This window comes from Cryptotermes secundus, unplaced genomic scaffold (assembly GCF_002891405.2).
Source record: "Cryptotermes secundus unplaced genomic scaffold, Csec_1.0 scaffold541, whole genome shotgun sequence".
Lineage (NCBI taxonomy): Eukaryota > Metazoa > Arthropoda > Insecta > Blattodea > Kalotermitidae > Cryptotermes > Cryptotermes secundus.
This window is the reverse complement of record NW_019735467.1, coordinates 440,764-455,916: the sequence shown is the minus strand read 5'-3', so window position 1 is coordinate 455,916 and position 15,153 is coordinate 440,764. Positions and strand designations below refer to the sequence as shown.

The window sequence follows — 15,153 nt, the reverse complement described above, 5'->3', positions numbered from 1 at the left end:
CCCTTCCGACCAATCCATCGCTGGGGCACTTTTTCATTTAAAAAAACTCGGACCATCATGTGCCAATGGGGCGGTGCTCCATATTGTTGAAAAATGAAGTCATGCGAATCTGCTTGTAGTGAAGTGAAGAGCCAGTTTTGGAGCATATCAAGATAGGTTTGTCCTGTAACGGTGTTTCCTTCAAAGAAAAAGGGACCATAAACCTTGCCCTGAGACACAGCACAGAAGACGTTCACCTTAGGGGAATCTGTTTCGTGCTCAACTGTTTCATGTGGGTGCTCTGTTCCCCAGATACGCACATTGTGACGATTGACTGTGCTGCTCAAGTGAAAAGTTGCTTCATTACTAAAAATTAAACGTGAAATGAAGGTTTTGTCTTCCGTCATCTCCAGCATTGAATCGCAAAATTCCATCCGCTTCCTTTTGTCGTAATTGGTAAGTGCCTGAACGAGCTGCAGTCTGTATGATTTCAAATGTAGAGGTACTGTTAGCACACGCCAGACAGTGGATTGAGGGATCACAAGCTCATGGCTAGCTCGATTTGTTGACTTCCGCGGGCTCCTCTCAAATGCAGCACGGATTCTCGCCACTTGTTCCTCCGAGACTCGTCGTCCTGGACTTTTTCCTTTACACAGACCCCCACTCTCTTGAAACTGTCGAAACCACCATCGAATGTTCTTAGGACAGGGCGGATTAATGCCGAATCGCCTTCTAAAAGCACGCTGCACCATGACAACCGAATTTGGTTTCGCGAACTCGAGAACACAGAACACCTTTTGCTGAGGACTCGCCATCCTGAGGGTAAACGAACAACTGAACGTTGCCGGAAGAATGACGCGACTTCAGTGACCCTGTGGCAGCCATTCACAACTTAGATAACTCCTCTTTCAAATGGTCACTGACTCATTCCATAACGATGCTTGAGAACTGAAGCAATGTGTCATGAAATCGGTTCATTCTTTTTAAATAACCCTGTATATTGAAGCATTGGTTCTGTTACCAAAGATTTAGTTGAAACATTTTGTTAAGTATTACACTATTTGAAAAAATTAACTCTGCCATATATTTCATGGAGGGATACTGGATTGAAGGTAGGGGGATAGTTGTGAGAAGTAACAGACCACTCATATTACATACAGTTTCCCATTATTTGACTCCAGAATTTCATTAAATGTGTTCTTCCATTTAATTGTTTCTGCAGCCATAGTACAGTTGATCAAATTAATGATACTGTTTGTGCATTTCCTCATGTGGTAACAAATGTGCTTGGTTTTGATGTCCAGTTTGTCACCTTTTAACTCTATAAATAGTCTGCGTTGTTGATACTTCTTTAAATATATCTTAGAAATTTCATTCTTACCTTGAGGTTTGAACATGACATATCATTGGTTCTTTTTCTCTAGGTTGGTAGGTGCATATACATTTTATAGGAATAAGGTAGCATCCATATAAGTAAAGAAGCATATCCAAGATTTTACCATGGACAGCATTCAGAATAGCCTTCCATATCAGTTGCATTTCTCATACAGATTTTCTTTCAAGGTATCAGATTTATATATCCTCATTCTTGCTGAGTGAGTGTAAGTCATAGGAGGGAGTGAACACATGTTTTAGCAGAGAATAATGAAAGCTAGTGTAGGAGTGTATTGTGCCAGAATTGGACATTTTTGACAAAATATGGAGTTAAGTATAAAATTGAAATAGAAGAGATTGGAGAAATAAATGTGAAAATATGGTTCTTAGGAGTAGTCATTGCAGTACAATGGAGTAACTGAGGTGAATCTGAGTCAGCAAACAAACTTGATGAAAATTAGAAGGATTTTAGGGTGTGTGAAGTGTACTACAAGACTTCTGGAAGAACAAAGAAATTAAATTAAATGTAATCAAGATAAATGTACTTGGAGTTCAATTGGCCAGATGAAAGAACATGTAATGAGGAATTGGGAGGAGAAACAGGAAGTCCACAAACAAGAAGTGAGGCATTTGAAAGATAGGTGCAGGAAGAATAATATTCTGTTTTGGGGTCGAGGTGGGGAGAGCACAAGAGTGAAATGCATTTAAAGTTGTGAAAATATTTTGACACATGTTTCAAGTGAGAACATCAGTAACGTATCCTGACTCAGGAGAAGGAGTGTTCAACACCCGGTAATAGTCAGACATTTTTTCAGCAAAATTAAATATATTTTGGAATACAAGGAATTTGGCAGGGGTGAAAATGAGAACAGGGTTATATGGCAGTAGCAGAGCAGATGGTTGGCACGTTCCTGCCCTGAGGAGGGTGCAGCTGAGTCGTCACCCCATATGACAAGTTGTACAGGAAGTGGAGGTCTGTAACAGGACTGTCTTAAAGAGAATTAAAGGGATATATATATATATATAGGTACAGCCCTGGAGGAGTGACACATAACAACAAGCCAGCAGAAATGAGTTAGCTATTTACAGGATGGGAAGAAATTTAAGATGACCGTAGAAGAAGTGTGAACAGTCCTGATATGGAGAGTAACACTGCATATAGGAAGAATGCTGACAGAATAATGGACCCATGGGTGAGGTTGCTGATTGGTGTGGCAAGCAAGGAGAGTAAGACAATGCTGAATCAGCAGGACTTATGTCCTTGAGGAAGGTTTTGCATCCACTGGCAAACAGTTTGGCTTTAGTCAGGGCTAAACTGTAATCAAAGAAAAAGAGGTTTTGGGACCAGGGAGCTCAGAAAATTTTAAACGAGGGTTCAAGGATACTAAAGGAGAGAGCAGATTTTATGTATGAAATTGGGAATGCAGGGAGGAAACCCATGGTTGCTGGAAGTAAGAAGGTCTTGTGTGAGGAATGCAACACAGTAGCAAACAGAATTGTTAGAAGTGCACATAACCAGGTTACCCCTATTTTGAATAACTTGCATTAATTTTTTATGTTTAGATATTTGCTGGCACAGATTGCAGACTAAGTTAGTTGATTTTGTAATTACAATGAAGATTTTAAAGTAGCAAGAAATAATTGAATACATAAGAAAAGATAATATGTGATTCTTTTTATGTATAGAACATTTACAGCTCTAGAAGGATATTTCAGCATTATTTGGTTTACAGTTTACAAGGTGTTATATTTGTGGAGTACAGAATTTAACCTTATTTGTTTGGGTAGCTGTTGATGTTTGTAATTTTACTGATAGTTGGAGTGGGTAGATCGGTTACGGGAGTCAGATCTGTATGTATAACCTTTTGCCAAGGTTTGTGTTGTAATAACTTGCATTTATGTGGTTTTGCAGTATTATTTTTATGAACACAGTGATGCGGATGTTTGGAGGGAGATGATTGTTTTGTGTAGTGATGAAGGAATATAACTGAAGATATTTTAATCTGCTGTTTTGCATGTAGTTGACAGGTGTGTGGTTATTTTTTTTTCTTAGAATGGGCTGATGTATTCTCAGTTAATAAGATGAACATATGTAGTGCTATAGTGTGTTTTCGAAGTTTCTATGGAGGGAAGCATGGTTTTACTGGAAAGGAATCTTTGAATATGAGGGATTAACTTCAGGATAATTTATGATAATAAATTTATTATTAATGGTAGGCAATGCTTCAGGTTTTATAGAGACATTAAAGAGCACTCAAAACATACTAAATTTTCTTATAAGTATTTCAAGGGGATTTCTTATTGAAAATTTTCATTTTCATACTTTCTATCATTGTATCAAAATGGCGTTTACTATACTGGTATTAAAATTTTTAAGAGTTTGTTAAGAAGATATCTGGTGTTGCACTGTTTTTACAAAATGGAGGAATTTTATTGTATAAATGGTTAATACATTTTTCATTTGCATTCAGTTTTTGTGATCATATTCATTTATGTTCTATGCCTGTGTTATGTATCTTTCATATTATACTATCTAGACTTGTTCCAATGATTAATTGGTACATTTGTTCTGACATGTGACACATTCTGTATCCAAGGGTTTGTGAATATACTTCTCAACCTGTATCTGGATCTGCTTGAATCTGAAATAAATTAAAAAAAATAAAATAAAAAAAAAGGGCGGTAGTTTCCAAATCATCCATAATTATGGGGGAGGGACATAGTTCAAGTGAGAACTCTGAGTCAAAGCTAACTCAAATTGGTTTCTGAAGATTTTCCAGTCTCCTTCCAGACAAAATAAATATGATTTCATATTTTTACCTGCCAAGCCAGGAAACTTGGAAGTTCTTACTGCATGTCTCAAATTAGACAATTTTATCATTGTTGGACACAAGTCTTATTTAACAATATAGGGGCTGTATATCCAAAATTGATTTATGAAAGTTCTTTGAAGGTGTAGAGTCAAATCTCTGCCAAGGATCTATTTGTTGTTTGTTGGCCACCTTCTGATGTGCATCACATACTTGTGTTATACTTCTGTCATCGTAATTATTATGACCGTGAATACCGAGTTGTTTTCCTTTCTTTCTTACAGTGTTATGCTATTAACAGCATAAGTTAACCGTTTAGGAAAAACTAGGCAGTGTCTGCACAGGGCAAGCATGAACACAGGTTTGAAGCAGTTCATCTTACGATCAAGTCAGTGAGGAAGGAATTGGTAATTTTGATTTTTTGTTTCCATTATTGATATAAAATTTGACACTTTGTGAAATAGAGTCTGACTAACTATGAAGTCAGTCCTCAATACTTTGTAGATCCTTGAGCAATCCTTCTTCAGTATGGTATGCATTTTATAAATGGACCAACCATATTTTGTTGTTGTTATTATACTGTCATGAAAGTTCAGTGAAATGTCAATGGGAACTAATGGAAGCTGAATCCTTCTTGAGCGTTGCTCAACTGCTCATTTTCCCAGTATTTTATGGAACTCAAAGGATAATTACCAAGTTCACTAGAGTCCATCACTGGTCCCTGTCCAGTTCATACCACCCCACCCTATTTCTCTAGTGACTAGACGCAGGGCTGGGATTGGTAATTGGATTTATTGAATGCATATGATCACAAGTACAAATAATTATAATAGTCTTCACTAATTTACAGACACTGCAAATCACTATAGCATATACTAAGTCTTCTCACTCTGTTCTGTTTTCACTAGTCATTGCTTGGTGCAGCTTCCAACAGTGCTGATCTCTGCACTGGTCCCTCTGGTCTGGATCCTTCCAGGCTGGGTGTGCTGTTAATGAACCCTTGTACATATGTGTGTTATCTCCCATTTAATCAGGTTGCAAGTTGTGTGTAGTGGGATTATCATTGAGACATTATATGGTAGATGGAGAATTCCTGTGTTGTCTTGTACGTGCTCATTTGGACTCACAGCCCCCACATAGTCCAAACGACCCCTATATTTTTTTTATTGCTAGTGGGGTGGGACTAAGTCCCTTGTAATGGGGCCACTTCTGGCCTGTTGTACCAGCCCCAGATGATAGGTGAGGGTGATTGTGGAGCAATTGGTGGAATGAAGATTGGCAGGGAAAACTGAAGTACTCGGAGAAAACCTCCCCCAGTGCCACTTTGTCCACCACAAATCCCACTTGACCAGACCTGGGATCGAACCCGGGCCGCCGTTGTGGGAAGCCAGCGACTAACCGCTTGAGCTATGGCGTGGCCAAACAACCCCTATATCCGGAGGCACATTGGCACCCATGACCAAATTTTTGTCATTACAAGATCATATGTTTGTTCGGAAATGGGGGTCTTACCTTCGACAAGAAGAGGGTTTAGGCATTCAGAATAGGTGCCACTTTTGTTCAGTTTGTCAGATAAATTTCTGCTGGCCATCACCACCACAGTAATTCTTGTTCTGAAAGAGTCTTGCAGCTTCAGCCATATATGTCTTGTCTGGTTGGATAGTTTGTTGCTGGTCCTTGCCAGCACAGTCAGTCTTGGTTTCAGGTCTCATTGCCCATGACCATAATTTTGTTCTTTCTGTGACTTTACGTGTTTTTAAATGGGGCTTCCTCTTTGATGAGAGGAGAGGTCTACTTCTGGTCACACCTCTCTCCTGGGCCGTTGCTGGCTGGCTGACTGACTGACTGACTGACTGACTGCTATATTGCTGCTGACCCTCGACAATTCTTTAGCAATGGATGTCTCCTCTGGGTCCTCTATTCTTTCTGGCAGGCATCGTGTTACAGAATGTGTAAGTTTACCATAATGGGAAGTTTTCACACTTTTGTTGCATTGGCACCATTCAGAATACTGTGTTCTTTTTATTTATTGGCTGCTACAAGATGTAAGCAAAATGTTACAAAGACTAGTTCGCTTGAACTAACAATCTGTTTTAATTTAACACTAAGTTACTAAGATTATATGAAGTTAAGTTCGTCCATTGCATCCGTTAGCTGTCGGGCTGCTTGGCTAGTTCGTAAGATTTGGTCCATTTGAGTCGCCTGGTTAGGTTTCCCACATTTAGGAGCCTGGACACTTCTTCATTGACGTGTTGTCGAAGTCAGTTTTTGTGTGAGGTGGCGTATCTTGCAATAATGGATGTGACTCTTTCAACACTGGGGTCTCGGTGAAGGTCCTGTTGCGTACATACCAGGGCGCATCTGCTATGCATCTTAGTACTTTGTTCTGGTATCGTTGGATTACTTCGATCTTGCATTTTTTCACACACCCCCATAGTTGGACGCCATATGTCCAGACTGGTCGCAGCATTTGTTTATACAGGAGCATCTTGTTGTACATTGACAGTTCTGATCAACGTCCAATCAGCAAGTACATTTTTTGAAATTTAATTTACAGTTCCTATTGCTTCATCTTAATATGCTCCTTCCATCGGAGTTTGGCGTCAAGTAGAATACTGTATGACGTCACATTAATTCAAGGAAAGATTACTTACCTACTTACTTACTCATGAAGCTGAGCCCTTCTGGAGGAGCTGCCAATTCTGCAGCTAGTCAAGAATTTCCCAGCATTTTATGGAGCCCAAAGGTTCATTACCATGCTCACAAGAGCCTCCCACTTGTCCCTATCCTGAGCCAGATCAATCCAATCCATACCATCCCATCCTATACTATCTCTAAGATACATTTTAATATTGTCCACCCACCTACGCCTTGGTCTTCCCAGTGGTCTTTTTCCTTCTGGCTTTCCCACCAATATCCTATACGTATTTCTTGTCTCCCCCATTCGTGCTACATGCCCTGCCCACCTCATCCTCCTTGACTTGATCATTCTAATTATACTTGGAGAAGAGTACAAGTTATGAAGCTCCTCATTATGCAGTTTTCTCCAACCTCCTGTCACTTCATCTCTCTTTGGTCCAGATGTTCTCCTCAACACCCTGTTCTCAAAGACCCTCAGTCTCTGTTCCTCCCTTAATGTCAGAGACCAAGTTTCACACCCATACAGAACCACAGGCAAAATTATAGTTTTGTATATTCTAATTTTTATGTTTTTGGAGAGCAGACTAGAAGAAAAAATGTTCTGGACTGAATGGTAGCAAGCATTATCTGAGTTCAATCTTTTCTTAATTACCTCCTGAATCAGTTTTCGATCTGTTATTGTTGTTCCCAAATATCTGAACTGTGCCACATTTTCAAAACATCTGTTTCCTATCTTTATGTCATGATTTTGCCCTGCATTTTGGTGACGAGACAGCAACATATACTTAGTTTTCTCTGTGTATACTTCTAGACCAGTCTCCTTACTAAAGTCAGTTAAAGTTACTGTGTTTTTCTTTATGGTATCTGTATTATCACCAAGTAGAACCACGTCATCAGCACAGACCAGCAGCTGATGTGTTCCATTTAATTTCAGTCCCACCTGGTTTTCCTGGACCTTCCTAATGGCCAATTTTAAAGCAAAGTTGGAAAGGAGTGGGGACAAAACATCTCCTTGTTTTAGACCATTCTGTATAGTAAAATTATCAGACAAATGTTTACCTATGTGGACAACACTATACGTTTCGTTTAAACACATTTTAATCAACCTAAGTAGTTTCATGGGTATTCCAAACTCTTATCAGAATGTTGTACAATACTTTCCTCCTAACTGAATCATAGGTTTTCTTGAAGTCTATGAATAGCTGATGTATGGTCTCACTGTACTCCCATTTTTTTCTCCAGTATCTGACAAATGCAAAAGATCTGATCTCTAGTTGATCTGTTATGTCGAAATTCACACTGATGATCCCCAATAACTTCATCTGTATATGGATTTAAACTTGAGAGAAGAATATTTGATAAAATTTTGTTTGAAGTTGATAGCACTGATATTCCCTGATAATTATTACAGTCAATTTTATCACCCTTCTTGTGAACTGGTATAATAATAGACTCCTTTCACTGATCAGACAATTTTTCCTTATGCCAAATAGAAGTAATTAGATTGTGGAGCTTAGAATGTAATATTTTGCCTCCTGCTTGAATAAGTTCTGCCGGAATTTGATCACTACCTGGCGATTTATACCTTTTCAATTTTGCAATAACACTTTCAACCTCAAAATGGCTAGGATCAGGTACTAACAGCTCAGCTGTATCGATTTCTGTCTGCTTAACATTGCTGACCCTATGTACATTCAATGACTGAGAGAAGTAGCTCCTCCACCTATTCAAAATGTAGTGGGAACCTGCAAGCAGATCACCATCAAGTTTCTGCTAGGTTAGTAACCCCTCTTAAAGTCATTTATTCCTCTATGCAGGTCTATGAAGTTCTTACTGTTCATTGCAAGCTCATCAATTTTGTGTTTCAGATATTTCCTCTTTTTCTTCCTGAAATGCCTGCTTGTTTCACGTCTTATATTATTCAGATTATCCCCATTTAACTCGCTTGGATCCTGTAACCATTGCAATTGGCTTGTTTCCTTTGGTCTCATAATTCTGAGCATCCTTCATTGAACCATGGCTGATGCTTCTTCGGTTCATAATAACCTAGACTCTCTTTGGCAGACATTTTTATATTCTCTCTTTTAGTTTCCCAAGCATTATTAACATCCACATATGAAGGGGGACCCAAAAATAACCGGAAACGACCTGTTGCGTGTGCATGCTTTGTAGTTACGAGTTGTGCTGCTAGGTGGTGTTAGCTGGGTGTCTCCCGCGACTGTTAGTGAGCTGGCGTCAGTCTGAGTTAAGTGGTTTGTCTGTGGTGCTCTGTTATGTGCGTTCCTGTTTCAACCCTTTGGCGATTAGTGAGATGGCCGACCAGAAGGAACAAAGAGTGTGCGTGAAATTCTGGATCGTTCTGCACTTCACTCTTCAAGTCGCGGCAAACATTCACGCGGTTTTCTCTTTGGTCATCTCCGAGCAGGTNAATAACACTTTCAACCTCAAAATGGCTAGGATCAGGTACTAACAGCTCAGCTGTATCGATTTCTGTCTGCTTAACATTGCTGACCCTATGTACATTCAATGACTGAGAGAAGTAGCTCCTCCACCTATTCAAAATGTAGTGGGAACCTGCAAGCAGATCACCATCAAGTTTCTGCTAGGTTAGTAACCCCTCTTAAAGTCATTTATTCCTCTATGCAGGTCTATGAAGTTCTTACTGTTCATTGCAAGCTCATCAATTTTGTGTTTCAGATATTTCCTCTTTTTCTTCCTGAAATGCCTGCTTGTTTCACGTCTTATATTATTCAGATTATCCCCATTTAACTCGCTTGGATCCTGTAACCATTGCAATTGGCTTGTTTCCTTTGGTCTCATAATTCTGAGCATCCTTCATTGAACCATGGCTGATGCTTCTTCGGTTCATAATAACCTAGACTCTCTTTGGCAGACATTTTTATATTCTCTCTTTTAGTTTCCCAAGCATTATTAACATCCACTTCAGTGTCAAAGTTTTCCAAAGCAGTGAACATATTTTAGATTTCAACACGATACTGATCTTACCCTCTACCTCATTTAATTTCTTAGGTTGAACCTCTTCATATGAACTCTCTGTTTTCTTTGTTTGCTCAATGCCAGTCTTTCCCTAACCTTTGCCACCAGCAGGTGGTGGTCAGTAACACAATCTGCTGCCCTGAATGATCAGACGTCAAGTATATGAAGGGGGACCCAAAAATAACCGGAAACGACCTGTTGCGTGTGCATGCTTTGTAGTTACGAGTTGTGCTGCTAGGTGGTGTTAGCTGGGTGTCTCCCGCGACTGTTAGTGAGCTGGCGTCAGTCTGAGTTAAGTGGTTTGTCTGTGGTGCTCTGTTATGTGCGTTCCTGTTTCAACCCTTTGGCGATTAGTGAGATGGCCGACCAGAAGGAACAAAGAGTGCGTGAAATTTTGCTTTCTGTTAGGGAAAACTGCACTTCACTCTTCAAGTCGCGGCAAACATTCACGCGGTTTTCTCTTTGGTCATCTCCGAGCAAGTGAGGAACAAATTTTGCAGACACCCGTCTCATGTGCAAGCCTTCGGTTAAAATTCGCTGGACCGTGCTCCATGAGATGTTCGTTTCCTCAGAAAGTTGGTCAATGGTCTTTCGACGATCTTCATCAATTGCACGTTTGATTTTGGCAATGTTTTCGTCATTTCTTCCTGTCGAAGGACGCCCGGGGCGTGGCATGTCTTCTGTTGACATGTTGCCAGATTTGAAACGGGAAAACCACTCGTAGACCTGTGATTTCCCCAAAGCATCATCATTAAAGGCTTGCCGAAGCATCCCAACAGTCTCGGCTGCAGTTTTCCCTAACAGAAAGCAAAATTTCACGCACACTCTTTGTTCCTTCTGGTCGGCCATCTCACTAATCGCCAAAGGGTTGAAACAGGAACGCACACAACAGAGCACCACATACAAACCACTTAACTCAGACTGACGCCAGCTCACTAACAGTCGCGGGAGACCCCCAGCTAACACCACCTAGCAACACAACTCGTAACTACAAAGCATGCGTGCTCAACAGGTCGTTTCTGGTTATTTTTGGGTCCCCCCTCGTACTTGAGTGCTGTCTCGTATCTATCAAAATATGGTCAATTTGATTATGTATCTTCCCATCAGGAGATATCCAAGTAAATTTATGGAATATATGTGGGAACATTGTATTTTTGAAAGTAAGATTTTTGATGTGGCAAAGTTTACTACTCTAACTCCATTATCATTACTAATTTGATGCAAAATCTTAATTCCCATTCGTTGGTTTGAAAATGTCTCCTCCCTACTTTGGCATTGAAATCTCCCAACTAAATTTTCATAGGGTACTTTGGGAATTTATCAAATACATGTTCTAGTTCTTCATAGAACCTGTCATTTATGTAATGAATTTTATCTTCTGTTTGGGTGTGTACATTCATGACAATGATATCACACCAGTGACCTTTTAGTATTATATATGATATTCTATCACTAACAAACTCTACCCTCTTAACTGCAGATATGATTCTCTTATGTATGAAAAAACCTGTACCTAATTCACATTTTTCATTCCCCTTTCCATAGAAAATTGTATAGTCTCCTGCTGGTGCGCCATCTGACCTCCTGTACTTCCATTAAATCTAACTTATATTTTAAGATTTTTCTGCCACTGCCCTGAGCGAATCTCTCCTATACATACTTCTGACATTCCAGGTATGAAATCTCATATCCATTTTCTTTAGCTCAGGTCGTTTATCCAGAGGTTCCGTCCAATTCAAAGGCTTTGTGTTCATTTTCATTACATGATTATTTTTTATGGTGAGGGGTTGTAAGCCCCATGCCCAACTCCCAAGCTGGATGACCACCCCTTGTCAGCTCTCCATGACTGCTTGTTCACTATATTTGCAGCTTCCCTCCAAAACTGTAGGGCGTCTCCTCCATCTGCAACCTGAGTGCCACATCCTAGAAGACTGATTTCTTCATAGTCACTGCTGTGAAAGCCTCAATTCTTACACTTTCCATGATCTAGCCAGCTGACAACTGTATCTTGATCTTTATGACTGTACCAGCTGTAGACACCTGCATGTGATAGGGTCTTTTCGGCATACTGTGCATTTAACCCGTGAAGAATTTCTTTTGGTTTCACTTCTACTTTCAGTAGGAATTTGATGATACGGCACTGTCCTACCTTAGGATTGACAAGGTGTGACACCATCTTGTACTAGCTCTAGTTCACAGAAGCGGGGCACATGGCCACCTGCCAGGTAGTGGGTTCAGTGTTGCTGCCAACCATCCATAAGAGTTTAATTTAGTGGTGCCCATGTCTTCAAAAAAAATTTATTTGTTGAACCACCTAGATGATAGTGAAACCTGTACAATTTCTGTATGTAATTTGTATGTGAAGGCAGGATCATTCAACAATAATTGTCGTAGTTGGTAAGGTTGTGACCAAAGCAAATGCATCTCTCTTGGTGACTGGTTAACTAGTTAATGCCCATTATGATGTTCTTTTGTCAATGCCCATTATGATGTTCTTTTGCCATTTGAAGAAAAATTGGTGAGGTATTTTTGAAAAACTGTGTTGTTTCTTTCATGAGCAAGCATTGCAGAAAACATTTTATGTGGATAGGAGTAGGATATTTTAATTCTGTCATGTTTAGGATTGGTAGAAACGTGGGTGTGTTTTGAAAATTTCAAGGTTTATGTATTAAGTATGTTTGTTGGAATTTGTTTTTGATAATCCCCAATGAAATTTCAGCAGGCTTTGATCTAATATTCATAAAATCGTTTTCACTGAGTGCAAGTATATACACTGTTAGCAGTTGGCAGTTGTTTTCAGAAAAGGTTGAGGCTGCAGTGCTGACTGAAGCATAGTTTCCTTGTTGCTGCTTTGCAGTCTATTCTGTAACTACTGTTACAGCTTTCTGTTAGGAACAGAATTGGAACATCTAAGAAACCCTTAGACTTTCATACATGAGGTTGTTATTATACCATATGAGAGTAAAATGGTGAAGTTGTCCCCGTGCTTAATTAGTTAAACACTGTGACACGAAGACATATGGGGGAATGGAGTTACAGCTCCAACTTTCTTGACCTTGTCATTAGATGGAGGTGAGCGGTCAGCTCCATGCCCCTGCCGCTTTAGCCCTCCCCCAGCAGGGAGGGATAGGAGGTTGGGCAGGCCTCAGGCTCAGTCTAGATGCTGTGGAGAAGAGAAAATCTTGCACTGCCAGAAATCGAACCCAGACCATCCAGACTGTAGCCTGGTCACTATACTGACTGAGATATCCCAACTACTATGAGAGTACATTCTTCTAATTATTCTCTTTTATTAGTTATAAATGATGTTTCATCTTTTAATATCATATCATTTTTGGAAGTATTTGCTACTGGCCTAAATATGGGTTTATGATTCAGAATCTAAAATGATGTATTGCAGTGTTTTCCAGTCTTTTTTTCTGGAACCCATTTTATTTCAAGAAGACAGGCCAAAAATACACAGCTGCAGATATGAAAAGACAGGTGTGAAGTTTGTATGATTTAGAGAAAGCAAGACAAATTAAATAGAAGTTTCAGGTCTTTTTCCATAGTGTATGAATACTTATTATTAACAGGAATTATGCTGCACAGCGCAGGTTTGCACGGTATTGGAGATAATGAGCAGAATAGGGGCCAGTATTATTTCTTGACATCTTTTCCTGAAGAATTGTGCAAATTAAATTTTTACAGGCATGTGTATTCAAGGAAATAAGTACATATTTTACTCTTCAATTGCCTATGAAACAAAACAGCTTTGAGTCAAATTATAGTAATTTTGAATTGAAACATCAGATATTCCTGTAAGGAGAATATATTTCAGATATATATTTCAAATATCAGATGATATAAGGAAAATCATTTTTATTGAGTTCATAACCTGACATTATGTTAAAAATCATTCACAATCAGAAAGAAAGCAAACTAATTTCTTTCTACTCTCACAGTAGAGCACAGCTTAAATGATTTTCTTTAATAACAGAATTAGCTTTTGGACTTTTTATTATCAGGAAATTGATGTTAATACGGAACTCTGCTGTTATAGAAACTGCTCCTGAGTATCTCTGGATTTCCATAGAACATTGTGTGTGTGAAAGAATGGTCTGATAGATGTTTGACACTTCTCAATCTTCTATAATGTGTAGATTATGGTTTACAACTGTGTTATGCATGTAATAAGATGTTTTATTATGAATGTAAGTTAAAATGTCTGTCATTCTGTTTTCTTTTTCTCCACACAGATTTTACAACAAGGACGTATATTATGTTTTTCATGTTTATTTGTGGTATACACTTTGTTTGCGGAATCCAAAGATGACACTACCCCAGCAGCTTGATTACCAAGTAACAGGTGTCCATTGTACTTGGGTATGCTACAGAGCAGCCAGTTGTGTGACACAGATGAAGATTGATTGTTTCCATTGGTCTGTTTCTTAAATGACTGGTATGTTTAGTTTACTTTACCATTTCAGTGTAACTCTAATCTTATGAGGACATATTACATTCCTAAAAATGCTTGTAACAGATACTCATAATATATGAAGATGGTTGAAATACATAGCTGCAAATCTGCCCCATAACTTCCAACTATGTGTAATATAATGTGGCATTAAGATTTAAGTAATGATGTGGATATGGCAATATTTCTTCTTATTTGATGTGGTTATCATAGGGCTATGAAAATAACAAAGAATGATTCAGAATTCTTAGCATTATCTAAGCTAGGTTAACGATTTTCCTAAATTCACATAACCTCTCCAGTTTGCAACTGACTGCTAGGTAGGAGCTAAAGTCCTGTCCACTATTTTCTGATTGGAATACATGCAGTTTGTTGGTGTGATGTATGTCAACAAAAAGGAAGTGAGAGAACTGGAGGCATCAGTATTACCGATCCATTTATAAAGATCCTGGGTAGTCTAAAAATTGGATAGAAATATTTTATACAGGAAATGAGGAAAGTGGTTTCACCGAAGGATGATCAACTGTAGATTGTTTTTATATTATTAGACAAATTCTTAAAAATGTGCTATGGAGCAGGGAGATATTAGTTTAATATTTTTGACTTAGAAAAGGCTTATGATAGTTTACCAAGAAAGCTGTCATGGCAAGCATTGGGGAGGCTGTGTTAACCAATCAGTTATTATTAGATTATTATATTATATATATATATATATATACAGTAGAACTTGGTTATAACGTCATCAAAGGGACCTAAAAATAGTGTCGTTATAAACGAATGTCGTAACCGAAATGGGCACTTCCACAGTAGCCTTATGTTAGCCACGCAAAAATCTACCAAAAACCGAGTTAAAATGTTGCATTTTTTAGTGAAATACGTAGTTAAGTACAGACTAAC

The 15,153-nt window shown here is 38.9% G+C and overlaps 1 protein-coding gene across 3 annotated transcripts in view; it reads left to right on the top strand.

Annotated features, from left to right (window-relative positions):
- The window catches only part of LOC111869334 (nipped-B-like protein A), a 238,205-nt gene that overhangs the window by 24,231 nt on the left and 198,821 nt on the right, over nt 1-15,153 (top strand). For 2 of the 3 annotated variants that reach the window (XM_023860790.2, XM_023860788.2), the window contains 2 exons: nt 4,448-4,570; nt 14,039-14,241. The gene's annotated coding sequence lies outside the window, so the exon portion shown is untranslated. The remainder of the gene's footprint in view (nt 1-4,447; nt 4,571-14,038; nt 14,242-15,153) is intronic. The other variant, XM_023860789.2, reaches the window with a different exon arrangement.